This window comes from Capra hircus, chromosome 26, assembly GCF_001704415.2.
Source record: "Capra hircus breed San Clemente chromosome 26, ASM170441v1, whole genome shotgun sequence".
NCBI classification, from domain to species: Eukaryota; Metazoa; Chordata; class Mammalia; order Artiodactyla; family Bovidae; genus Capra; species Capra hircus.
In genome coordinates this window covers 36122653-36150131 of record NC_030833.1, presented here as the reverse complement: position 1 = coordinate 36150131, position 27479 = coordinate 36122653, and the positions used below count along the sequence as shown (strand labels likewise).

At 42.5% G+C, this 27479-nt stretch overlaps 1 protein-coding gene across 1 annotated transcript in view; it reads left to right on the top strand.

Annotated features, from left to right (window-relative positions):
• The window catches only part of PLCE1 (phospholipase C epsilon 1), a 376851-nt gene continuing 372850 nt past the window's right edge, over window positions 23479–27479 (top strand). The window contains exon 1 of the mRNA XM_018041369.1: window positions 23479–23688. The gene's annotated coding sequence lies outside the window, so the exon portion shown is untranslated. The remainder of the gene's footprint in view (window positions 23689–27479) is intronic.

Here is a 27479-nt window from a genome sequence, read left to right as displayed (position 1 = left end):
AAGAGATTGTTTTTGTTTACTTCTTGGCAACTGAAACCCACTTGACACCCCCATGAAAGAAAAAAAAAAAAATGACTGTCGAAGTTAAGTCAATTGAGCTGAAATTGCCTTTCATGTACATCTAAGGAAAAAACAAGTTTTAGTTCCTTTCACAGTCATATATCTTAAGTACAGTAATTGCATTTTAGCCTATTAAGCTTCTGATGAGGGCAAATAAACCTTATACAAAATTTAGACCGAGCTCAACAGGATTAGAAACGGGAGGTCAGAGAGAAGATGTGGATATTACATGTTGAATCATTTGGAGTTCAAACCAACTTGGAGCCTTTCTTTTTGGCAGATACTATTTTAATAAGAGTCATTGCCTACAGACTGCTTTAATCTAATTCTAGAAACCAATAAATTGCAATCTAATTGTGAAATGATGAAAGACAGTGATTTGAAGAAACGAATGTGTTTACATGCAGTTTAGCCCAAGCTCAGTTTTGCAGAAAGGAGTTTGAAATATCTAATCTCTACTTTAGGGGTAAAAATGCATTTAGGGGGCCACACCCATATAGCCGGGTATGTTTCTCCCTTTGTGCGCCTTGCCTTCCATGCCTGGGAGTCTATTTCTGTCGAATCGGATACCACCAGGCCTGCACATCCCCTTCTCCAGAGCCCCTCGGGGTAAAGAGCTGGGGAACAGTAAGTCCCCGGAACAATTGGGGAGCCTGTTCACAGTTTTGGCTGCCTGTGTTGCTGCTCTGCCAGTCTGTCTGAAGCATTTGGGGAACACCCAGTCTTTGCAGAAGTTTGAACATGGTGCTAGGGAACAAAAATGAATAAAGAATAAAATTTCCCCCAAGCTGAGAACAAAGACCTCACTCTCCTGCCTGATTTCCTGCTGTTCAGCCAGATCTGTATCAGAAGATCCAGGGCACAAATGTGCTGGAGTAGGGAGAATACAGACTCCTTCCCAGCCCACCTGAACGTGCTGGCCTCCTTAAATCTCCATGGTTCAACTTCTCCTCCACTTTCCTGAGATAATATAGTGTCCTTCCAAAACATTCCTCTATGGAATGTGGCATGTGCCAAGCAGAATAACAGCCTCCCAAATATGTTCATGTTCTAATCTCTGGAACCTACATGGTAAAAGAGACTTTGCTGATGTGATTTTAACAAAGAGAAGTACCACAATTAAGCCATGTAGGTCTTCAAAAGGGAAAGAGGGAGACAAGAGCATCACAGAAGAGAGGCAATGATGGGAGCAGAGTTGGAGAGATTTTAAGATGAAGCATTTGGGGAACACCCAGTCTTTGCAGAAGTTTGAACATGGTGCTAGGGTTCCATGCTTCAGACAGACTGGGGTGAAGTGATATCTCATTGTAGTTTTGATTTGCATTTCTCTAATAATGAGTGAGGTTGAGCATCTCTTCATTGGTTTATTAGCCATCTTATGAGCTAGTTTCTATTACTTAAGAAGCAGCACATAAAGTTAGCTACATATATACACACACAAAGCACATGGCTAAGAATTGGGAAGTGGTAGTGCCCCTAGAGCAAGATTGGAGGCACTGTTACTGGTGAAGGGAGAAAGGATGCTAGAACCAAAATGACAGGACTCTCCTAATGAAGACACAGAGGGCAGCCAGTTGAGAGAGAGGAGAAAAGCAACCCCCATAGCCAACCCACTTTTAAACTCCTACTTTAAAGAATGAGTTCTATTCCATTTATAGAAAGTGTCTGTGAAGTGAAGTCCACTCAGTCGTGTCCGACTCTTTGTGATCCCATGGACTGTAGCCTACCAGGCTCCTCCATCCCTGGGATTCTCTGGGCAAGAGTTCTGGAGTGGGTTGCCATTACCTTCTCTGATGGGAAGTGTCTAGAATAGACAAATCTCTAGAGGCAGGAAGTAGATTAATGCTTGCCAGGAGGTAGGAAGAATAGGATGGGGGGTTTCCTGATAATGTCTGGGGATTCTGATTTGGGTGATGGAAATGTTCTGGAGTTAGTGGCAATGGCTGAACAACCGAGTATGTGAATGATAACACAATTAAAATACTTTTTTTTTTTTAAAGAATGAGTCTATAGCTTAAAAGACGTCAAATATGTAAAATAAGTGTTAAATGAATGGGGACTATGGGTTTCATTATTTGTTTCTTGTTTAAATTATTTTTTAATGTACTGATAAAATAACAATATTAAGAGAAATGAAAACATTCAGGATCTCACCACACTGGCACACAGTTTTGAGTTTTATTCTTTCCTTCCAGTCCATAACCTTGGCATCCATATTTTTGAAGGTTAACTAATTTGTTATTTGATCTTTAGAATACCCACACAACCAGGATTCATTAAAGTATGGTGTCTTTATTTACCAATCCATGAAAGTTTATAAGAAATAAATTTAACATCATTGAGGTTATTTTTTCTCTACTGCATAAACTGCAACTGTCTTAAATTAAAGAAAAGCTCATCTATAATTCTGCCACTATAGTAGTTTGCTTATTACCTGTTACTCTTGGTTCATATACATTCATGCTCTTTTCCCCTAAAGTTGGAATCTATTTCTATTTTTCCAACTATTTACTTAAAATTCTTTTAATTTACAGAGAAGATGCAACAATAATATCTTTATATCCCCTACACATAGATCCACCAATTGTGACAATTTTGCCACATTTGCTTTTTCTCTTTCTCTCTGTCTCTCATCCACACTCCTCCACACAACACACACATACACGATTTCCTTTTGCTGAACCATCTGAAAGTTCTAGATATCATAATACCTGATGCCTGAATACTCAATTGCCGGGAGCCAGCACGGGAGATCCTACCCATGACAAGGTCAGGCAAAGGAGACCTGACAAGCAAGGCTGCAGGACTCGAGGGACTCCCTGGGCCGATCCCACCCATGACAGTCATGTGGAGAGACCTGACGAGCAAGGCAGATCAGGACTCGAGGGACCCCCTGGACCTGCTCGAGCATCTACCCCCAAACCAGAATCTGTCTGTCTTACTGTTTTATGCCTTTCACCAACTCTTCTGACTTTAACAGGGAGCTATCCCCGACCACCTTTTTCTGGAAAAAATTAACTTAGGGCTCTAGTTGATAAATCTCCTGGGCATGAAAGGAGTATTTCAATTCAAACCCCCTGTTAGCATTCTAGCTTACTTGGCAGGTTTATCCAGACCCTTCCAACATTGCTGAGCCAATGCTTGCTGCCAAATTCCCATATCCCTTATCCATTGTGTTCCCAGGAGTGCATATAGTTAAGATGTAGAAAAAACAAGTAGTAGTCTTAACATTAGCAACATTAGACTTTGAGTTAATAAGTTCTTTCTTTGCTGTAACCCACTGAATCTTTGCTCCATAAAAAATGTAACTCTGTACTTTAAGGGTGACACAGGCTAAGGAATTTAAGAAAAACATTTCAAGGGAAAGTAAGTGTTTTAGCTGACCAACCTTTATCAGAAAGGGGTCATAAAATGTCAACAGGCCTCCGGGCCAGAAGATAATGTACAAAAAATAAGACCCTTGTTTATGAAATGGTATGCAGGAAGAAACCTGGTATCGATAAAAGTTAATACTGATGGAACGTTGAGCTGACTCTGCATTTTTCACTTTGCTCAATGTACAACTCAGGGTATAAAAGCTCCCTCTGAAAATAAAGTAATGGGCCTTGCTTACTGAAGCTTGGTCTCCCCATGTCATTCTTCATTTCTTTCCTTTTCAGGTTGACTCCCTGGAGCACAGGGGCCCTCTGAGTTCACTTTCCTGCCCAGGGTTCTAAGACCCTCTCGAGAAGGTGCTCTGCAGCTTTGCCCCATTGAGAGGGCGCCTGTGGCCTCTGTGAACAGAGCAAGTCCCATGCAGGGGCTTTAATGGCTTTCTGTGTAAACCAAGGAATATCAGCCTCTTTCTCTCCTCTGTTTTATTAACTGCATAATTCTTTCCTTATCTCTAGCTCTTTCAGTTGCCGACACTGTTCACGCTTCAGATAACCCTGGATCCAACTGGGGCTGGACCCCAGTACTCAATCATGTGTCTTCTACATAACCAAAATAGCACTGCCATACACAAAAAATTTAACACTGATATAAAAGGGTATCTAATATATGGTACATAAGCATTTACTTCCAGAATATCTTCTAAAGTTGCTCTTTAAAATTTGGGATTCATGCAATATATCTTTCTCACATCTCTTAGGTTTCTTTTGGTCTAGAAAAGTGCCCTGTCATAGTTTTAACTCTTTCAGAGACTGACTTTTATTTGAAGAGTCCTGACAAACTGTTTCACTGTATATCTCACATTCTAGACTTGCCACATTGTATTCTCATGATTAAATTCAGGTCAGACATTTTGGTCAAGAGCACTATGTATGTGGTGATGTGTATGTTCTTGTCACAGCATCCCAAGAGGAAGCACATGATGTCAGGTTGTCCAGTTACTGGTCATGCTAAGCTTCTCCCCTGGGTTAAAGTACTGTCTGTTGTGAAAGTACCTTTTCCCTTTGTAGTTAATAATTAATCTACAGAGGTAACACTCGGAGACTGTGTGACTATCTCATTTCCCAACAACATTTCACCCAGAGGATTGGGATCCCTTGACAATGCTTCCTAATTACTACACTGGTGGCTATAAGTAGCATTGTTAATTCAGTTATTATTCCTTTTTACAGATTTAGCTGACATACTTCTGTATAAATGAGCTATATTCCTCCCCTTTAAAATAGCAATATAAACTGTTTTTCATGCCTGTGTAGCCTTCTCTTACATTGACACTAGACTTGGGGACGGGACTTGCTTTGGTCATGGGGACCCTAGCAAGCAAGACCAAGTAGAAGCTTGACTAGCTTTTGCATTAGAACTTGTCTCCTGGGAACACTCTTTTTTTTTTTTTTTAAATTTTAAAATCTTTAATTCTTACATGCGTTCTCCTGGGAACACTCTTTTGTAAAACCAAGCCATCAAGCTGTAACAAAGTCCAGGTTATCCTGTTGGAGATGGAGACCACATAGAAACACCTAGGAGAGTGAGATACCGTGTGAAGAATGAGGCCAAAGCTTAAGGCAGGCACAGGAATGGTTCCAACTGACAGCTCGTGGAGCAAAAGAACCACCCTCAAATCATGAGAAGTTATAAACTGTCGTTATTTTAAACCACTAAGTTTGGGGCATTACATTTTATAAAATAAAATACACATTCAGAGAAGTCTTAATGGTAATGTTGCATAAAAAACTACCCCAAAACTTAAAAGCATCAAACAAGAATTTGTTATTATTTCTCATGATTTAGTAGGTCAAAATTCAGAAAAGGAACAGCAGGGAAGACTTGATACTGCTCTACAATGTCTGAGACCTCAGTAAGGATGACTTGAATGTGGGAGGCTGGAACAACTGGGAGCTGTCTGGTACTTCCCCCATATATATATGGCTTATCCGCATGGCTAGCTTAGGGTTCTGAGCAATACGGCAACCTCATAGTAACTGTTTCTCACATGGCATCTCAGGGCTCCTAAGAGCCAGTGTTCCCAGAGACAGGAAGAAGCTCTTTCTTAAGATCCAAGTCTGTGCACTGGCATAGTTACTTCTTCCACTGAATTCTATTGGTCAAAACAGCATCCGAACCTGCCTACATTCAATCAGGAACACAGAATCTACCTCTTTATAGAAAGATGTCAAAAAATCTATGGTATCTATAATCTGCCAAACATCTCTTCTTTTTCATTCTATTCTCTCCTTCTCCTATAGGAAACTGTTTTAATTGTGTGTGTGTGTGTGTGTGTGTGTGTGTGTGTGCACATGCATGCACGATTTCAAAAACAGGTGAAAAAACCCATAAGTTTTATTTCTCCTTTCTTTTAATACAATAGGTAGCAATATTTAAATGTTCTTTTGTACACTGCTTTCTTCCTAGATAGCTTTATTGAGGCATTAATACTATATAATAAATTTCACATACCTAAAGTGTATAATTTCCTACATTTTGACCTGTGTATATACCTATGAACCATCAATACAATCAAGATAGTGAACAAGTCCATCACCTCTCTCTCATTTTCTTTTGTCACACCAGGAGGCTTGCAGGATGTTAGTTTACCCACCAGTAGAAGCACAGAGTGTCCTAATCGCTGGACTACCAAGGAATTCCCAACCCCTGTCTCATTATAATCCTTCCCTCCTGACAATCTCTGCCACCCTGTCCCCAGACAACCATTGATCTGCTTTCAGTCATTACAGATTAGCTTGCATTTTATAGAATTACATATAAATAGGATAATATAATATATCTTTCTTTTATATCCTTCTAAAATTTTAGACTTCTTTCACAAGGCATAATTATTTTGAATTCTTCCATATTGTTGTATGTATCAGCAGTCTTTTTTAAATTGATGAGTACTATTTAATTATATAACTATATTACAACTTGTTTATCCATTCATCTGTTGATAGGTATTTAGGTTGTTTCTAGTTAAAGGCTTGTTGTAGACTGCTTAGACTGCTGTAACAAAATACCATAGACTGGGTGGCTCAAACAATAGACATTTGTTTCTCACAGTTCTGTGGACTCTGAAGTCCAAGATCAAGGTGCCAGCTGATTCAGCTCCTGATAGGGGCCCTCCTCATGGCTCACAGACAACTACCTTCTTGCTATGTCTTTACATGGTAGAGAGGGAACAAGCTCTGGTCTTTCTTCCTCTTCTTATATGAACACTACTCCCCACTAGGCATTGTTATCATATTATATTATATAAATATTATCATTATATATATCAATATTATCATTATTATATTATTATCAGCATTTTACAGAGAATGAAACTGAGCCACAGGTAAATGAAGTTGCCTAAGTTCCCACAGCAATAAAGAACAGAGTCAGAATTGAGGTCAAGGTCATCTAAGTCCAGGCTGTGCCTTAACCATGGTTCTATATCTGCTATTGAGCACCTTCTATGCACCTGGTACTATTCTTGGTACTATCCTAGGATACCAGCTAACAAGCAAAACCCCTGACCTCATGGAGACTTCAATGAGGAGGCAGAAATTAATCAGCACTATTTACAGCACTATTTACAATAGCTAGGACATGGAAGCAACCTAGATGTCTACCAATGGATGAACAGATAAAGAAGTTAAGGTACATATATACAATGGAATATTATTTAGCCATAAAAGAATGAATGTGAGTCAGTTGTAGTGAGGTGGATGAACCTAGACCTATAGAGTGAAGTAAATCAGAAAGAGAAAAACAAGCATCATATGTTAACGCTTATATATGGAAAAACGGTGTTGATGAACCTATATGTAGGGAAGGAATGGGGAGGCAGATATCAAGAATGGACTTGTGGACACAGTCAGGGAAGAAGAAAGTGGGACGAATGGAGAAAGTGTGTGCTCAGTCACTTCAGTTGTGTCCAACTCTTTGTGACCCCATGGACTTTAGCCTACCAGGCTCCTCTGTCCATGGGATTCTCCAGGCAAGAATACTGGAGTGGGTTGCCATTCCCTTCTCCTATGGAGAAAGCAGCATCAATATATATACACTACCATGTGCAAAATAGATAGCTGGTGAGAAGTTGCTGTATAGCACAGGGTGCCGAGCCTGGTGCTCTGTGATGACCCAGAAGGGTAGGTACAGGGAGGGGAGGGAGGCGACATACTCGTAATTATGGCTGAATCGCACTGTTGCATGGCAGAAACCAACACAACACTGTAAAGCAATTTGCCTCCAATTAAAGAATAAATAATAACAACAAAGATAAAAAGAATTATTCTGGCTGTGGTATGGAAAGTAGATGGTAGAAGGCAAGAGCAGAAGCAGACAGGAGGCTGTTGGCAAGGGTGCAGGTAAAAGGTGATGGCGGCTCTGGCCAAAGCAGGTGGTGAGAAATAAACACCATCTTTGGGGCACATAGCAGCCTCACTGCTTGTTTCCTGGGGGCTCTTGCCTCTCAGAAACTCATCACTGACCTATGGGCACATCCACAGACTACTTGAAGCCTAAGAGTTTACTAAGTATCCAGAGTCTTCTGGGTTAAGGAAAGTGTGTTTAATCAGAACAGCAACTCTGTGTTGTCTGACATCATGTAATGTGTTTAGCTTAATATAGATGAATAATGAAAAACTTTAATGAACTATGGCAGAGCCTGCAGCCTCTGATAAATCTGAGCATTACTGCTCTTCCGACAGTAGAATTATGCTCAAGGTTCAGACAAAATTGCATTAACTGTTGCTTCTATGTACTCAATAAAAAGTAGAAGCATGAGTCACATTCCCAATTCTAAAAGTAATACTTTTGAATACTGTGGTAAAGTCTGCAGAAATGCATCCAGCTGGATGTCAAGGACTGATCCTCTGTGGAGTTACCTTGGTCGAGGGCTGGTTCTTGGCTCTGAGGGGTCAGAGATCTAATTTGGTTATTGATCCAAAGCTGCTCAAAGGCTGAAGGCAGCTTCTGGCCTGCCTGAAGGTATATGTGGCCCAAAGCAGAGGTCATGCTGGCGTCTCCATGTGGGATCCAGAGTCTGAGGAAGATGTCGTGAGATGTCAAATGGTTTAACTGAGATGCCACTCTCAGCACTGGGGCACTCAGGAGGAAGCTAGGTCATCAGAGATAGGACAACATAATCATTAACTCTAGGGAAAAACTGCCTGGGTTCAAATCCTGATTCTGCCACTTAAATTACTTAATCTTCCTGAATCTACACTCAATGAGTTAAAATGTATGAGGTACATAAAATAGTACCTGACATATTGTGTTTTTACATGATAATATCACAGTTAATAGTAGAACGAAGATAAGGTAAATCGGAACAGCTACCAAGGGATCAGACTGAAAAAGAACCTACATTTTACAAGGTGAAGTCCCAGAACTAATTCTCCCTGGTTAAGATCTGCCTGAACAGTGGACCTCCAACAATATCTACCTCCCAACCCCCCAGAACTTAGGAACATGCTACCTTACATGGCAACGAGGGACTGTGCAGATATAATTATGTTAAGGATCCTGAGATGGGTAGATTATCTTGGATTATCCACGCAAGCCCAAGATCTCCCCATGGACCCTTGTAAAAGGGAGACAGGAAGATCAGAGGAATATATGTGACAAAGAAGCAAAGATCAGTGACAGAAGCCGTGAACCATGATATCATATTATAACGGTTGAAGGAAGAAAAAAAAATTGTATGAAAGACTGCAAAGAAAGCAGTGATAAAGAAACTATCAATAAAATAGGATGATGTGGTAAAAACTCGTTACTCACTGGGCTTCCCTAGCGACTCAGTGATAAAGAATCCTCCTGCCGATGCAGGAGATACAGGTTCAATCCCTGTTTTAAGAAGATCCCACATGCCAGAAATCAACTAAGCCTGAGCACCACAGTTATCAAGCCTGTGCTCTAGAGCCTGGGAACCACAACTACTGAAGCCCAGGCACCCTAGAGACCATGCATCACAAGAGAGGCCACTGCAATGAGTGCCCGGGCACTGCAACCAACAGTAGCCCGTTTGCCACAATTAGGAAAAAGCCCACACAGCAATGAAGACCCAGCACAGCCAAAAATAAAGAAAACTCTAAAACAACAACAACAAAACTCATTATTGATTGCCTGATAGAATGATCACCTTCCATTCAGGGGAAGTAGTCTTGAGAAATACCTTTCCAACTGGGAAGCACTGGTATAGCTCAAAAGAGAGGCCCTGGAGTCCCCCACCTCTCCTCCCCCGCCGCTGTAATTCAGAAGATTAACTTGTTTGTTCTTTCTAGGGAAAAAGAGGAGAGAATGTGTTAAAAGACCCTCATGCAGCAGATACAGGATAAAAATGTACTATTATTATTCATTATTTGTCAATGCCCAGTATTTCATGGTTCTGAGCTCACTGGGTAAGTAAAGTTAAAAATACACAGCAAGTGGTTTCACTTACTAGGGCAATGGTCTGTCTAAAATATTTACATTTAGAGGGCGGATGATAGGAAGATCATCTGAATCCCACATCGAGGTCCACTGCAATGACAAATGGCAGTGTTTGCTCTTCAAAGGAATGTAGCTACACACCATTACCTGCCTGGCTCAGGGTGAGTGCCTGGCATGTGCAAGCTGCTTGGCAGAAAAGGCATCTAGTGCTATCCCAGCGAGGCCCACAAGAGGTACTGCCCCATGACTGCTGATGACCTTCAAGTCCCTTGTCCCCAAGGACAAGCAAAGAGCTTCCCACATGTGAGCTTGGTGGCTGCTGCCTTAGTTCTGAATCTTCCCCTGACTGCTTACTTTTCCATTTTGATTCCTGTCTTCACTGTTAACCTTCAGGACCATTTCCCCACCAGCTGACCCTGGATCTTTCAGCATCAATTCTTGTTCTCCAACCCAACTGTATTTTTGCTTCCTCATACCAGATCACATAACCCCCATTCCAAGCATACTTCAACCCTCCAAGGCAGCTTTTCCCCCGGCACTACCCATGTGAACAATCCCCCAGCCCTCAGACTTTCCCCAGTGCATTTCACGAACTTGAAACTAAGTATTCAGAGTGTCTTTCAGGGAAATTGGTTTTGAGCAGTGTAGTAATTGGAGTTAACCAAGTATGTTCCAGAAAAACACTGCCTGGCTTTGAAAAGTAGATCTTTCTCTTACTAGCTATGCAAACTTGGACAAATTACACCCCTATGTCTCAACTTTTTAATCTATAAAATGGGGATAATGATTCAATGAGGCAATGCCTGTAAAGAGTTAGCTCGGGGCCTGGTATACAGCAAATAAATGTTAGCTACTATTGGTGTCACTCTTGTTCCTTCATCACAGATTAACTCAATGGCATCATAGTAACCTTAAAGTACTGAAGATTGCTTAACTTTCCACCAATGTGGAAATTTAAAATTTAAAATTCCACCAATACAACATAAAAGCATGCACTTTATAAATCTTAGTTTTAAAAATGGGCCCTCCTTCTCTGAAATCAAAATAGGAAAATGTGTGGTTGTGTGGTTCATGTAAAAGATGACATGGTGACTCTGGAGGATTTTTACCCAGTAGATGGGACAGCAGATCTGTGGCAGAAACCATCTGATCCAAGGCTTAAACACAGAGCATCCTGAGAAAATAGTGTAGAAAGATGATAAGTGCATGGCTGGATGAGAGAAGTAGAAAATAAGGCTGACAAGACAGGAAGGTGATGGTGATGGAGGGCCTTGAATGCCAGGTTGAACAGTAAATGAATTGCAAGGCCATAGGCTTTAGAGAGCCACAGCCTGAGTATGAATATTTGGCCTCATACTAAGTAAAACAGTGGCATTCAATTTTTTCTAAATATGACACACAGTAAGAAAAATGGTTTATGTTTTGTTCCAGCACAAACACACACACTCACTCACTAACACACATATTCATATACATATACTCTTGAAGGTTAATGAAACAAGCCTGTTTTCTATGTCTATGCCTCTATTTCTGCCCTGCTAATAGGTTCATCAGTACCATTTTTCTGGATTCCATTTATGTGTTAACATACAGTATTTGTTTTTCTCTTCTTGACTTACTTCATGCTTTACAACAGCTTCTAGGTTCATCCACCTCACTGAACTGATTCAATGCTTTTAGACTTAGAAAGCACTTTCCCACAATTGGACAAGCAAAATATTCACCTCCATTTTATTTTACTTCCCTATGTTAATGATTTTGCTTTAACATTCAGTTATTAATTCTCCTGAAATGTACTTGATATGTATATGAGGTTCTTACTTGATAGTTTTCCAAATAGCCAGTCAATTTTCCTAAGGCATTGTTTAATAAACCATCCCTTTCATACTGGCTTATTGCACTTATCTTAATATTTACTATACCTATGTATATTATATATATGCATGTATGTCTTTTGGGGTTATTTTCAAATCCATCTTTTCTATCATTTTGTTCAGTTTATACTTGTGCTCATACTATTCATTTTTTCTTTTAGTGGTATTGAGAAAATTTTCAAGCTCAGGAAGTACAGAAAGTAATAAACACTATGTAACCACCTTTCAGAATCAACAAATATTATTATATTTGTTTCACATATCTTTTAAACTAATAAAGCTTATTTTTTAGAGCCATTTTAGGTTCACAGCAAAACTGAACAGGAAATAGAGGGTTCCCCTAAACACCCTGTCCCCACACATGCACACCGCCTCGGCATTATCAACATGCTGCCCCAGAAGAGTGCATTTGTTAAGTGATGACTCATATTGATACATCATTATTGCTCCAAGTCCACAGTTTACATTAGGGTTCACCTTTGGTACTGTGCATTCTATGTGTCTTGATAAACATACAAGGACATGTATTCACCATTGTAGTATCATGTGGAATAGTTCAACTGCCCTAAAAGTCCTCTGTGCCCCAACTATTCATCCCTTCCTCCCACCTAACCTCTGGCAAACACTGATCTTGTTACTGCTTTCATAACTTGCCTTTTGCAGAATGTCATGTATTAATAGCTGGAATCACACAGCATGTAGTCTTCTCAGACTGGCTTCTTTCACTTAGTAACATGCATTATAGGTTCCTTCAAATCTTTTCATGGCTTGATAGTTCATTTCTTTTTAGCACTAAAACACATCTCTTTGTCTGACTATACCACAGGTTATTTATCCATTCACTTATTGAAAATATTTTGGCTATTATCAAGTTTTCTTAACTATGAATAAAGATTCTATAAACACTGACGTGCAGGTTTTTATGTGGACATAAGTTCTCATTTTATTTTGGTATACACCAAGGAGTCCAGTGAGTTTCCCCAGTGGCCCAGTGGTAAAAAATCCACCTGCCAATGCAGGAGACTCAGGTTCGATCCCAGGGTTGGGATGACCCCCTGCAGAAGGAAATGGCAATCCACTCCAGTATTGCTTGGGAAATTCTATGGACAGAGGAGCCTGGTGGGCTATATATAGTCCATGGGGTTGCAAAAGAGTCAGACATGACTGAGCAACTAAGCAACAACAGGAAATCCAGTTGCTGGATTATATGATAAGAATATGGTTAGTTTTATAAGAACTGCCAAACTATCTTCCAAAGTGGTTATCCTATTTTGCAATTCTAGCAGCAGTGTTTGAGAGTTTCTGTTGTTCTGCATACTCACCAACATTTGGTATTTCAATGTTTGGGGTTTTGAACACTCTAATAGGTGTGTAGTGGTGTCTTGTTGTTTTAATTCATAATTCCCTAATGATATATGATGTTGAACATCTTTTCATACAGTTACTTGCCAAGTGTATTTCTTCTTTGGCAAGGCATCTGTTCAGGCCTTTTGGCCATTCTTCAATTGGGTTGTTCATTTCTTATTGCTGCATTTTATTTTTATAAGATATCTTTATCTATTTATCTGGCTGGGCCAGGTCTTTGTTGCAGTCTGCTGGATCTTTGGTTGCAGCACTGAACTCTTAGTTGTGGCATGTGGGATCTAGTTCCCTGACCAGGGATTGAACCCGGACCCCCCGGGAGCATGGAGTCTTAGCCACTGGACCACCAGTTCAGTTCAGTTCAGTCGCTCAGTTGTGTCTGACTCTTTGCCACCCCATGGACCGCAGCATGCCAGGCCTCCCTGTTCATTACCAACTCCCGCAGCTTGCTCAAACTCATGTCCATCGAGTTGGTGATGCCATCCAACCATCTCATCCTCTGTCATCCTCTTCTCCTCCTGCCTTCAGTCTTTCCCAGCATCAGGGTCTTTTCCAATGAGACAGCTCTTTGTATCAGGTGGCCAAAGTATTGGAGCTTCAACTTCAGCTTCAGTCCTTCCAATGAATATTCAGGACTGATTTCCTTTAAGGGACCACCAGGGAAGTCCCTTAGTGAGTTTTAAAACCTTTTTGTATATTTTGGATAATAGTCCTTTAGCAGATGTGTCTTTTGCTCCCAATCTGTGGCTGTCTTCTCATCATCTTGACAGTGTGTTTTGCAGAGAAGTTTTTAATTTTAATAAAGTCCAGTTTAGATATTTTTAGAAATCAAAAACATTACAAATATAATTTAAATGATTTTTATATCCTTCTCTTTCAGTTCCTTACCTGTCTAGAGGCAAATCCCTATCATGAAGTTCATGTGCACACATCTTATCCATGTTTTCAATACTTGCATTTCACATATGCCCATAAACCAGATATTATCTTATTTTGTTTGTTTTTCAAATCTATAGCAATGCTATCATACTGTAAAGGTCATTCTGCAATTTTTCTTTTTCACTCAAAATTATATTTTTGAGATATATCCATGTTCAAATTCATAAATCTAATTTATTCACATAAGCTATTGTACAGCATTTGGTCACGAGTAAACAAAAACAAACGTGTTAGTGCATTCACCAACAAACATTCATATATTCAGGCTTGTTTCAATTTATTTTGGTAATTAACAACAAGCTGCAAAGAAATTATAGTATGTCTCTTTATTATATATGAAGAACTTTCTCTGTATAGACACAGATGTGGAACTGGAGTAGATGTTGTCTAATGACTCTTAAAAGAGGTTGTACTCATTTATAGTCTCAGCAACAGTATAATTCTAACATTTATTCTTGCCAGACTTTAAAACTTTTTCGGTCGAGTAGCTGAGATAGCTTTTTTTAATGTAAAAAGTATCTCATTTTAAAATATTTTTATTTTTTTCCAGATTATAAATAAGGTTTATATTTTCTATAAATTACCTGCTCATATCATTTGCCCATTTTCTATTTCTCCTGCTGATTTCAAGACAGTCTTTAAAAGACACTAATGATTTATTGGTTATTATGTTGCAACTTTTTTCTTTTAATCTTCAGATTTTGTTTTAACTTTCTTAAAGAGGCCTGTGGTTGTATGTATGGGCATTCCTTGTGGCTTAGTGGTAAAGAATCCTCCTGTAATGCAGGAGACACAGGAGACTTGCGTTCGATCCCTGGGTTGGGAAGATCCCCTGGAGAAGGAAATCACAACCCACTCCAGTATTCTTGCCTGGAGAATCCCATGGACAGAGGAGCCTGGAGGGCTACAATTCATACGATCACAGAATCGAACACGACTCAAGCGACTTAGCACATGTTTACACAGGTTATCCCAGGGACGGGGGAACCTGGTGGGCTGCTGTCTATGGGGTTGCACAGAGTCAGACACGACTGAAGTGACTTAGCAGCAGCAGCAGCACACAGGTTTTATGATTAAAGCCAAATTTACCGATTTTCTCTTGCTAAGTAGCTTCAGTCGTGTCTGACTCTGGGCAGCCCCAGAGATGGCAGCCCACCAGGCTCCCCTGTCCCTAGGATTCTCTAAGCAAGAACACTGGTGTGGGTTGCCATTTCCTTCTCCAGTGACTAAAGCCAAATTTACCGATTTTCTCTTACTCCTTAGCTTTTAAAAGAACCTCACCAAAGAACTCCTTTTCTACTCTGAGACCACAGAGAACTTATCCTATAATTTTGTCTAAAAGCTTCTATATTTGGTAGAGTACATCCCTTTCCTTTACTGTTTCAGAGACATCTTGGCTCTTGCATAAGTAAGTAAGTAAATAAGTGAAGTCGCTCAGTCGTGTCCGACTCTTTGCGACCCTGTGGACTGTAGTCTACCAGGCTTCTCCGTCCATGGGATTCTCCAGGCAAGAACACTGGAGTGGGTTACCATGTCCTTCTCCAGGGGATCTTCCCAACCCAGGGATTGAACCCGGGTCTCCCGCACTGGAGGCAGATGCTTTAACCTCTGGCTCTTGCATAGCCCTTTAGATACCCAGGAATCTACCTTCAGATGATATACATCGTCTAAAAGAAGAAGTGAATTAGGATTGGCCTCATGCATGAAGGTACATGAAGCAGGCATGCATGCTCTCTCACTAAGTCGTGTTTGACTCTTTTTCGACCCCATGAACTGTAACCCGCCAGGCTCCTCTGCCCGTGGGATTTCCCAGGCAAGAATACCGGAGTGGGTTGCTTTTTCCTTCTCCAGGGGCTCTTCTGTACCCAGGGATGCAACTCGAACCTCCTGCATTGGCAGGCAGATTCTTTTCCACTGAGCCACAAGGGAAGCCCTCATCTCTGGATTAAACAGAGTTAAATGATTATTTATTTGGGATTTCTCATAATTTTTAGTATGCCACTGTGAATTGTAAACCTCCAGCATTTTAAAATATATTTGCCCACAGAGACTCTTTACACTGATTAAATATTAGCAGGTGAAAATACTTTGAAAATACCATACTAAAATTTTTTTGTGTAAGGATTCATTGATAAGCACTCCATTAAATTACAAACTTTATGACAGTAGAGATTATGTCAATCCTTCCCAGTCACTGTTGTTTTCCTAGTACCTTATACAATTCCTACACTAAAAGTCACTCAGTAAACATTTAATCAATTAATTACCTATTTTCATTGATTATTGTGTTAGTATTCTCAGTTACAAGTAACAGAAACTAACTTAGGCAAGAAAGCAATCTACCAAAAGGAATTTGAGTAACTTGCAGAATTGTTGAGAGCTGGAGAGTCAGCCTCAAAACTAGGCTTCCAAGAATAATGCCCCAAATAATTTCCCAGGCACTGGAAGCTATAAGTTAGCACCATTGCCAGGAACTCAACTTTTCGGGAATTTCATCTGCTACCAGCACTGAAGCCACCTTGGCACCAATTTTCCAGCTTTACAGATGCCCCCAAAGTTTAGTTTGTTTGCTCTTAATTGTTGCCAGCAAAATGTATTCTGCATAGAATTTCTGTCTTCAAATTGTTCCCTTTGGAATCTAATTCTCTCACAGATATGCCTGACTGATGATGCCGGGTAACTGGTCACTGCCCCAGCTGCAATGGAGGCTGGAGCAAACATGGTCTATAGCTAACAACTTGGGAAAACAAGAACTGTAAGGAAGAAATTTCCAAATCCAGCTAATGGTGTTCCAAAGGAAACAAGGACTTTTCTACTTCTTGGATCAATCGTGGTAACATAATTTCTCAGAATATTATCAATTTAAGGCAGATTTTCAAAAAATGATTAGCTTAAACTTTATCATGGTCTTCCCAGGTGGCACTACTGGTAAAGAATGCATCTGCCAGCACAGGAAATGCAAGAGATGGGGTTCGATCCCTGGAGTAGGAAATGGCAAACCACTCCAGTATCCTTGCCTGGAGAATTCCATGGACAGAGGAGCCTGGTGGGCTACAGTCCATGGGTTGCAGAGGCAGACACAAATGGGCACGCCCCAGCAGGAGGAACAAGCTTTGCCATGGTATTCTTTTATAATTGAAAGTGTCACATATCTATTATAGTGTTCCGTTTCCCTTTTATAATTTTGTTAGTGTTTTTATTCTTGATTATGTTTTACAGAAGTGTTACTTTGTTTTAATGCTCCCCTCAAAGGCATTTTACATTTTCCAAAAACCCAGCTCTTAGATTTAACTTCTAGTTGGTTAGGCTTTCATTTTTACATTTTTTTTTTTGGTTTTATTTTTCTTGGAATTGTTTTTGGCATTTTTTTTTAACATTTGAATTCTCAGTTCATATATTTGTATACTTTCTTGTTTAATAATAAAAACATTTAAAGATGCACATTTGTCTTTAATTACTGATTTAGCCACTTCTCATAAATTTAGATTATGTAATATTCTCATTTTTGTCATATTCCAAGAAATCTACAATTATCATTTGTATTTCTTATGTGACCCAATCATTATTTAGAAGAACATGGTTTAACTGTTGAGCAGTTGATGTTTTTGGTTTAAAATATTTAATATTAATTTCTAGTTTTCTTGCATTTTAGTCAGAGAACATAACTCATATCAGAGAAGGCGATGGCACCCCACTCCAGTACTCTTGCCTGGAAAATCCCATGGACAGAGGAGCCTTGTAGGCTGCGGTCCATGGGGTTGCGAAGAGTTGGATGTGACTGAACGACTTCCCTTTCATTTTTCACTTTCATGCATTGGAGAAGGAAATGGCAACCCACTCTAGTGTTCTTGCCTGGAGAATTCCAGGGACGGGGGAGCCTGGTGGGCTGTCGTCTATGGGGTCACACAGAGTCGGACACGACTGAAGCGACTTAGCAGCAGCAGCATAGCGCATATATTTCCTGGAATTTTTTGAGATTTTCTTGGTCCATTCTTATAAATGTCCATGGAACTCGGAAGAGAAGATATCTATTCTCTATGCACAGGTTGTAAATGTTGTTAAAAGTAATTTAGACTTTGTTTTCCCAACTTTCTTCATTATATTAGTAAAATCTATACTTAAGTAATGAATAAAATTAGGCCTAGAGAACCGTTGTAAAACAAGTCACACGAACAAGCCATGTTAGTTGGGAGAGACAGTGTTTGAGAGAAAAGAGAAGAGATCAAAAGGATACTGGAAGGGCTGGGAGAGCAGAAGGAAAGGTAGGCAGAGGAGAAAGAGTCAGAAGGGCAACTCGGACGTAAGAAAAAGTACAGTTGCTCAGAAGCGCAAGTGTGGAGCATATCTTACACACACAGAGCTATGGTTGATGGAGATGTTCTTTCATACACTGCTCGTAACGTCTTTGTTAGGGTTAGACAGCTAGCACAGGGTGGGAAGCTGCCCCAAGAACATGAGAATGAAGAAAAAGAAGTGCCGGCCTAAAAGAAACAAGTGGAGGGTGGATACAAGAGGGAAGTAAGCAGTATCTACCGCCCTCCCTCGCTTCCTATAGTCTTTACTCCAGGGTTACCTCCCAAAGAAGTCTTACCTGAGACATTCTATTTAAAATTGCAATCCTCTCCAAGCCCTGCAGCACTGTCTTTTTCCCTTGCTTTACTTTTCTCAAGCATTCATCACCTTCTACTATACTACAGGCTTTACTTTTTACATAGCTCATTGTCTATGGATGCCAGAATATAAGCACCATGAAGGCCGGGATTTTGCTGACTATTGCGTTCACTGTTTGTATCTCTGGTATACAATGCTTGACAAATAGTAGGTGCTCCATACATTTGCATATTGCAGATGCATATTGCATATCAAAATATATTGATATTTTTTCATAAAAGAATCAAAGAACAGCACAATGGTAAACAATTAGAGCCGCTGTTATCATTATTATAATTTCTGGCAGAAGGAGTGATTGAGAATGATGATTGCTAATAAAAGGATCCGGGAGAGCTGGCAGATGGTAACATGCTAGCATTAATGCCGGAGGAGTGGCAGAGAAACCAAAGAATGAGCTTGCAGGGGGGCTTGCACAGTTAATCAGCATCAAGATACCAGTTGGAGAATCAGCGAACAAATTAATAGCCAGTGAAAACCTGCTCCATGTCATCTGTTCTCCACAGGTGACCAGTCTGATGATCTATGAACAATTCACAGCACTTGGGATCACCCAGGAGCCATGGCCATTTTCCTAGTGACTTACTTCAACTAAGTTTGTAGAAAAGATGGTTTTTTCAAAAGACTATTATTTTCCTTTGAACTCCACAACCATACCAGAGTCGCTTCAACATTTTGGCCACTTAGAATGATATGAAACCTTAAAACCTACCTCTCAGGAAGTCTCTTGCCCCAAAGTCTATGCTTTGGGATTCCAGGACAGTTAAAATTTTTTTTTAATTGTGCGTTTATAATTTTTAGTTATGGCTCCTTGAGATGATTTGAGCTACCCCTGCCTTTTATGGATAGCAACTGAACCAGATATTACAATGAGATTCCAGAATATTCCAAGGGAAAAAAAATGGATGGACTTTCTGTCCAAACACCAAGACATTTGCAATATTCAAAGGAGATCACAGTTTTTAAATACCATACATATACATGAAAATTAAGTTTTGAGTTTTATCTCTTTAAGTGCTTCTCATAGATTAACTCACTTAGTCCTCACAACCACTGTGAAGGGTAGGTCTAGTTTACAGAAGAGGAAAATGAGGCACGAAGAGGTAAGTAACTTGCTCAAGGGCTCACTCACACCTGGGAAGTGGGTTAAAGTTATCAACTCAAGTGGGCCCAAGTTGATGCATAACTCAGTTTATTGAAACTGAATTTTCCATGGAAACTGTCCAGTGCTCCCCCAGTTCACAAGCACTTTATCTGACTGTCTTTCTTCCTCCAGATAATGACAGATCTCCTCCACCCTCACTTCTATCACCCCACAGAAGTAGAGCTACCTACCGCTCTAACATGCTGCTATTTCGACCAACCTCAAACTGCTTCAGTACTTCTACCCTCACATATGAGAAAACTCCAGAAAACTTGTTTTGGGCTCTGTGTCCATTCTCTGAACACACTAGCCTATTTGCAGACAGCTGGTAAACCTGTACAGTCTAATGCATCGACTTAGAATGAGAGGAAAGGGCGATTCCTAAACTCGGGGCTGCCTTGTTCCTTCAGTTCTTCCTTGGCTTCCAAAGCTGACCCAAAAGTCTGTTGGCAAATTCCTCCACTTAGCAATTAGCTACTGTTGAACAAAGATCAATACATTTGTCAATTGTGCCTGTGCTGACTTCTCAGTTCCCAGCCTTAAGGTTTGTTTATACATGGGTTAACTGATGGCCGGCTTGTTGAGTGTGGCAAAGGGCCAATCTTTTCTTCTGTAATATGTGCAGTAGGGGGATTGCGGCCTCCCACTGGCAGCAACAACCATGAAGTCAGAGACACCCCCCTCCACATAAAAAATTACAGGATGTGAGAGGAAGAAAGTGAGGATATGATTCCATTTCTTAAAATGATTTTACAACTTAAATTCCCTAGCCCAGCATTTACAACTTAAATCAATTTCCATCAAATGGAGACCATTATGTAACAAGTTCAAAAGAGATGTGTGCTTTCTTCTGGAATTTCAAACAAAGATGCACTACATTTAAATAGCTTCCACAGCATTATTTCTTGGGGCTATTGTTTTTGTTGTTGTTTTTGACTATGCAAAATGGTCTTGTATACAAAGATGCATAACTCAGTTTACTGAAACTGAATTTTCCATGGAAACTGTCCAGTGCTCCCCCAATTCACAAGCACTTTATCTGACTGTCTTTCTTCCTCCAGATAATGGCTGGCAGCAACCCACAGTGTGGAGGTTATACACTGTACTTTTGAAAAAGTCTTGAATGGAGCCATTGTTCCCCTGAGATGGTCTGTGTGTTTCACTGAACAGAGAGCAGGGTGTAAAAAAGGCACCTTGTGTGCAACTGTTGGCGAGGTTGGGGAGTGAATTAAAATCTCCAGAAAGTCTGGGCAGTGCTGTTCAGAGGAGCAATGAACCCTCTGGAAGCACTGTTAGCTCAGACATTCCAATGCGGTGAGGCAGCCTCAGGGACATGGCTCCCTCCAGTCTCATTTAGAGAGGGATGGAGGGGGCGAGCAAAGGACATTGATCTGGACCTGATCTCTTTGCAAAAAATTGGTGAAGGCCTTTCCAGGAATGGGGGGTTATTGATTATCACGCTCAGATAACTCTCCTGCCTAACAGACCTAGACTTCCCTTGGTTACTAATAGTGAAGTGACTCATTTGGAGGACTCATGTTAACTGCTTGTGCATCTATCAGTTTGCAACAATCTAATTCCTGTGTGCCTTTTTTTTTTTTTTAAACAGACAGGCCTTTGAGGGCTCTGCGTTGTTAATGATGTTTGATATTACTAATTCATTAAATGCATTATAAAACCACAATCCAAAACTGTATATTGAATAAAAAGCCTACCTTGTGTATTGTCAATAATGCTTCCTTTTTCCTGGAGCCTCATTCACCTCCTCAGGACCGTGCAGGCACAGGGATTGGGGGAGTGACTACTTCCTATTCCTCTAGTGCTAAAATCTCAAACTTTTCATGAACAAAAACTTTCCTCTGTCTTCTGCAGAGGTCTTTCCACAACCAGCTCTCAAGGAAGGAGGTAATGTTGATTTTCATTAAATTCCTAGTGGTGAGAAAACAGCAAAACAGTGTAAGAACCCAGGCTGACATACTTTTCTTAAAGGCAGAATTCTTCGGTGCACCCTCCTGTGCGTTCTTTGGTCCAACCCCTCCTGCGCCTGGAAGCTCAAAGGATGGGAGGCCACTTTTAACAGTGACCTGAAAGAAGGGGTCAAACGAGCAGGAGGAAAATGTGTGGGAGGAGTAGAGGTTCGGAGTGGGAGAAACACCATGTCGGGTTCCTACAGTCACGGGGAGTTAGTCTGGAAGGCAGTCGGGAGCCGATGGAGGTTTCTGCACAGGTTCAAGTTGCAGAAGAGGAAGGACCACACGGCTGCGGTGTGAGGGAGAACAAGGAGCGGACAGACGGGAGGGGTGGGGGCCCCGGGAACTGGGCTTGACTGAATGGAGGAGGAGGAATCATACCTATGGAACGGGTTGGTCCATTAAAATAGGTGAAGAGGGAGAGGGATGGGGGGTGAAGAGGGAGAGGGATGGGGGGGTGAAGAGGGAGAGGGATGGGGGTGAAGGAGAGGGATGGGGGTGCAGAGGGAGAGGGATGGGGGGTGCAGAGGGAGAGGGATGGGGGGTGAAGAGGGAGAGGGATGGGGGGTGAAGGAGAGGGATGGGGGTGCAGAGGGAGAGGGATGGGGGGGTGCAGAGGGAGAGGGATGGGGGGTGAAGGAGAGGGATGGGGGTGCAGAGGGAGAGGGATGGGGGGGGTGCAGAGGGAGAGGGATGGGGGTGAAGGAGAGGGATGGGGGTGCAGAGGGAGAGGGATGGGGGGTGAAGGAGAGGGATGGGGGTGAAGAGGGAGAGGGATGGGGGGTGAAGAGGGAGAGGGATTGGGCGGAGGCGGGGCGGGGGGTGTGATAATTCGATTTTTCTCCAGGTCTCTGGCTCTCTTGACTGTTAGTTGGGTATAAAAACCACCTCAACGGCCAGGGGTGCAGAGGCTGCAGTTTCTGGCAGCGCTGACCACCTCCTGCAAGATTTGGAGTCCATAGACCTGGATGTCACTATTTGGATGGTCACTAAACTCTGCGGCCTGGCACAGCACTGGGCACACTGTGGGGCTCAATAATAAATCGTTGTTGGATGAATGACGGAACACATTGGAGACTCGGTGCTGCCCTTACCAGAGTAACCTTGGTCAAGTAATTTAACCTTCAGGAGCCTCAGTTTCCGTGTGTGTCGAGCAGGGACGGTGCCTGGCGGAAGGTGTGACTGTAAATGCCCGCGGCCTGAGTTGGACCGAGTTTCGGCTCTCGGGCCAGAGCCGGGAGACCTCGCCGCACTCTCTCCAGCTCCCACTGTGGCCCGGACGCCGGGCGGCCCTGGGAGGCCGGGCAGGGGTCGCCGGGCCGACATCCAGGGCCAGGGTGGCGGCCGGGTCCGCCCCTCGCGCCTGCCTTCTCCGCGCGGCCGGCGGCCCGGGGGCGGGCCCGCCTCAGGCCTCTCCCCCCGGCCGCCCGGCGGCCCGCGGCGGCGCTCGCGGCCTCTCACCCGGGGCGGGCGAGTTCTGGGAAAGCCCGGCCCAGGGCGGGGGCCCCGCTGCCGCCCGCGCCGCCGTCAGGGCAGCGCGCAGAGCTCGGCGGGCGCGGAGCGAGGTAGCGGCGCCGGGCGGGGGCGCACCGCGCGGCGCGGGGCCGGACGGGCGGCGGGGGCGGCAGACCCCCGAGCGGGAGCGGCGGCGGCGCGCCCCGGCTGTGCCTCCCGGGCTGCGCCTCCCGGGCACTTGCCCGGCTCTGCGCGCTCCTGGCATCCGCTCCGCCGCTGACACACAGTAGCGGGGACACCCGACGCCGTTAGCGACAGGCACGTTCCAGAAGAACGCTGCAACTTGGGGACCCCGGCGCGCCCGGCCAGCAGAGGAAAGGTGAGGAGGAGACCCTGGAGCTCGGTTCCCGAGGCGTGGAGAAGGGGAGAGAGGGGCTTGTAATCCCTGAACCAGTCAGTAGAGCCGCCGAGGGCACCCAGCCTCACCCAGTTGTACCTGGCGTGAGAGTGTCCCTCTCCCGCCCCATTTCCAGGGGAAAACTGAGGCAGGCGACTCCCGAGGGGACGAGAGCCAGCCTCACATGGGCTGGAGGACACCCTGGTAGGGCTTCCTTCGCCCCTTCAGATGTTTGCCTTGGGTCTCCACTGCATTTTGTGTGTGCAGCACAAAGATGAAAAATATAAACTTTCTGAGGCGGTCCCTAGCGACAGTATTTCAAGGAAAAGTGCTCAAGAGATTGTTCCTGGAGAGATTAGCTACATCAAGTCCTAGAAAATACAATTTTGGACCTGGATCTCACTTTCAGTGGCCACTAGAAGAATGGCTAGGTCTTTTTTGTTAAAGTCCTCTAGTGCTGTGATAATGAATAACCTAGAAGCAAAAGTCCTCCATTGTGAATGATGTTAAATGCACAGTGTAAATTTATGTCCCCCCCACCCTGCCCCCCGCCCCCCTTGCCTTGTATTTAAGTCATGAGACACTTGGTGCAACTGACTCAACTAATTATTCAATGTAGGAGAGATCCATCATCCATCATTCAAAGATTTAGCAGCATCATTTTAAAGAGGGAGCACCCTCAACAGATATTAAGTAGGAGTCACTTGTGGAAAAGTTTTATTTCCACATGGTTCTTAATTTGGATTGCATCATGCAAAATTTGCCACTAGGTCATTTAGATCCCTGCAAGATTAGTGCATTTCCTTGTGTTTCTGGTAAGAACTCCTGGTAGGGATAGGGTGGGGTCCCTGTCAGAATGGGCACAGCCAAGGCCTGGGGTGCTGTAACCCGCCAAGAAGAATTTTTGAGAGCCTGTCTTGGGAGGTGGATTTAGGTGACCTGGTAGATGCACTTACAGGGCCCAATTGGCCCTGGGGGAGAAGGGGTGGTTGACTATCTCTGGATGCTGTATCCAGCCATATCTTCACGGATGCTTTCTGAAGAATACCTGGGGTGCTGTCGTCTAAAACATCCTTTGCTCTTCCTGGGTGCCCTTTCTGCTCCATTTAATCTCTCTAAATCCTAACCAGTTTTGTTGCTGCCGGAAGACCTTCCCTCATACCCCAGTCCCAAATAGTCAACTTTCTCAGGCTCTGATGCCTGCAGCATTCTCAGGCTCTGATGCCTGCAGCATTCTCAGGCTCTGATGCCTGCAGCATTTTACCTTCCTGGCTTTTCTCCTCTCAGCATTCTTTGAGAAGTTTTTATGTAGATGTTTCATTTTCCCTACTGAAGGACTTCACTGTGGCTTTCTTGGCACAGTGCTTGCACCTAGAAGCCTCTCTGGAAATTGTGCTATGGCTTTGGTTCTTCAATACAAGTCTCTGTTTTGGAGAAGAGGATTCAGAGAAGAGCATAGTGTTTACCATTCGAATTGTCCTCCACTTACAACCCCACAGGGGAAATTTTCCTTATAGCCAAGAGTCAGGCATAATGATCATCTTTGGTCTAAGCTTGGGGACCAAGTAAGAGCTGGAGGGGACTGTCTTCCAGTCCTTCTAGTAAAATAAGCTCCTTGGATATGCGCCAATGTTGACCTGTGTCATTAAAAATTCCATGCTCCAGTGGGTTGTGGTGAAGCTAGATTCCAGTGAAGGTGGTTGGTTTTCTTTCGCTATTTGCAACCATTCTAAGTTACAGTCTTCTCTGGGCTTTTGTTGTATACTTTAAACAATTCATTTAATGTACAATTTGTTACCTGAAAATTTTTTAATGAATGATGGAAAGTTGAAAAGATTTGTGCTTGCTGTTTTTTCAAGCAGAAAGCAGGGAATGTTTCCCATGCCTGGGCGAGAGGGGATATTTGCACAGAGTGAGGCTGCTCTGCACCTGTGTGTTGGCAGTCCCTGCCATACCACACCTGGGTGGCAATCGGCCTGTATAGGATAACAGTTGCTTCAGCCTGGGCTCCTGCTTTCTTTGCCTGGTCTCACTGTGCTTGAGGGAAGAAGGGGTCTGGGGGAGCACAACAATATAGAGCTTTGAGTTTGAAGGAGTGGCATAGCAGAGAAGAGGAGAGAAAAAGCAGTAACAGCTTAGAGTGTGAACTGGTATGATCCAGGTGCTTTCCCCTAGATGCTTGGTGAAGATGTTGGCACTTAGCAGGTGGAAATTTGGTTGGGGAGAACAAGGGCAGGTGACTGGGGAGCCTGGTACTCCTGGAGAAAGCTGAGGGGTATTGATGGAGGCTTAGGGATGCGTGTGGCCCGATTATGTGGGGTTTCCCATGGAGCTGGAGATGGGGAAGCGGGGAGTCGAGAAGGAAGAGAAGGACATCAAAGACGCACTTTGTGAATGGCCAGCTACAGGGTCTAGAAAGGAAGAGAAAACCCTCTTCAGCATCATGTGCTCTTCTCTTCTCCCAGGGTGCAAGACTCAGGCTTTTTTTTTTTTTTTTTTTAAGGCAGTGCTATAATTTGTCTATATAGGTTTTCGTGAGGCAGATTGGAACCCGGCCTTCTACAGCTGTGCTGTCCAGTCAGGGTAGCTACAAGTCACATAGGGCTACTTACATTTAACTTTGAGTAAGTTAAAATTAAATGAGATGAGTCACATTTCAAGCACTTAATTGTCACATGTTGCTAGTTGCTACCATCCTGGAGAATGAAGATATATAATATGTCCATCATCTTAGATATCTGCCCTGGGATATTCATAATGACTATTAATCTCCAAAGTACTAATTTCCAAGTCAAATTTAGTCATAAATTAACAATTTCCTATTCATAGTCCCCTACTAAGTCTATTTAGATAAAAATAATAGTAGCAGTTGTTGTTGCTAACACTGCATTCTAAGTACTTTATATTTGTCAATTCATTTAACTCTAACAACAGCATTAGGTCCTAAATGCCAGAGACCTGTTATCCCTTACCTGCAATTCCAAAATTAAAAAAAAAAAAGCTCTCAAAACTGGTTTTCATGTTTGGCTACAAAATTTGGTCTGAAATGACGTGAGGTTCTTTTGGTCTTAATTTTTCTCACCTGATAAGAAGTATATACATTTTTTACTTTGGAAATGATGGACATGTTTGCTATAGATCTCACCTACAGCATTATTTAATATATGACATGTGTACTGTTTTGCCATTACCAAAGCCAAACATCTTCTGATTTTGTATAAGGACATATAGACTTCTATTTTTATGCCCCCTTTGAAGACAGGAAAACCGAGGAACTAAAAGGTTAGGTAACATACATGAAGTCAGAGCAAGAAAGTGCCAGGGCCAGGATTCAGTCAGAGCTGGCTGGTTCCAGACTCTGTTCCGTTGACCACTGTGCTTTCCTGTATCAACTCTTAGGTTCATCACCGAAAACAAACAACTGGCTCTTTTTTGGTGTGGTGAAACCAAATAACTTGAACTTGGCTCATTAGAAAATTACAGATAGGGCTATGGCTAAATTGTTTAGCAACTGAGGTTTTGGAATGCTATGGCTAGTTAAACCACCGTAATTGGCATGCTTAGCAAGTGTTTAGCTTACCCTTTTCTACTTTAGCTAATCACAGTTGGTTTCGAGCCATTTCTCTGGAAAGGAACTGATAGGAAAAGAAGTTGCTCATTGTGGCTCTTGGTAAAACTGCTGGACCCTTGTTGAAACCTGTGGCACATGGTTCTCCTAGCAGTTGTGGAACAGAAGGTAGGGCAAGGTTTGGTCCTGGTGTATACTGACTGTT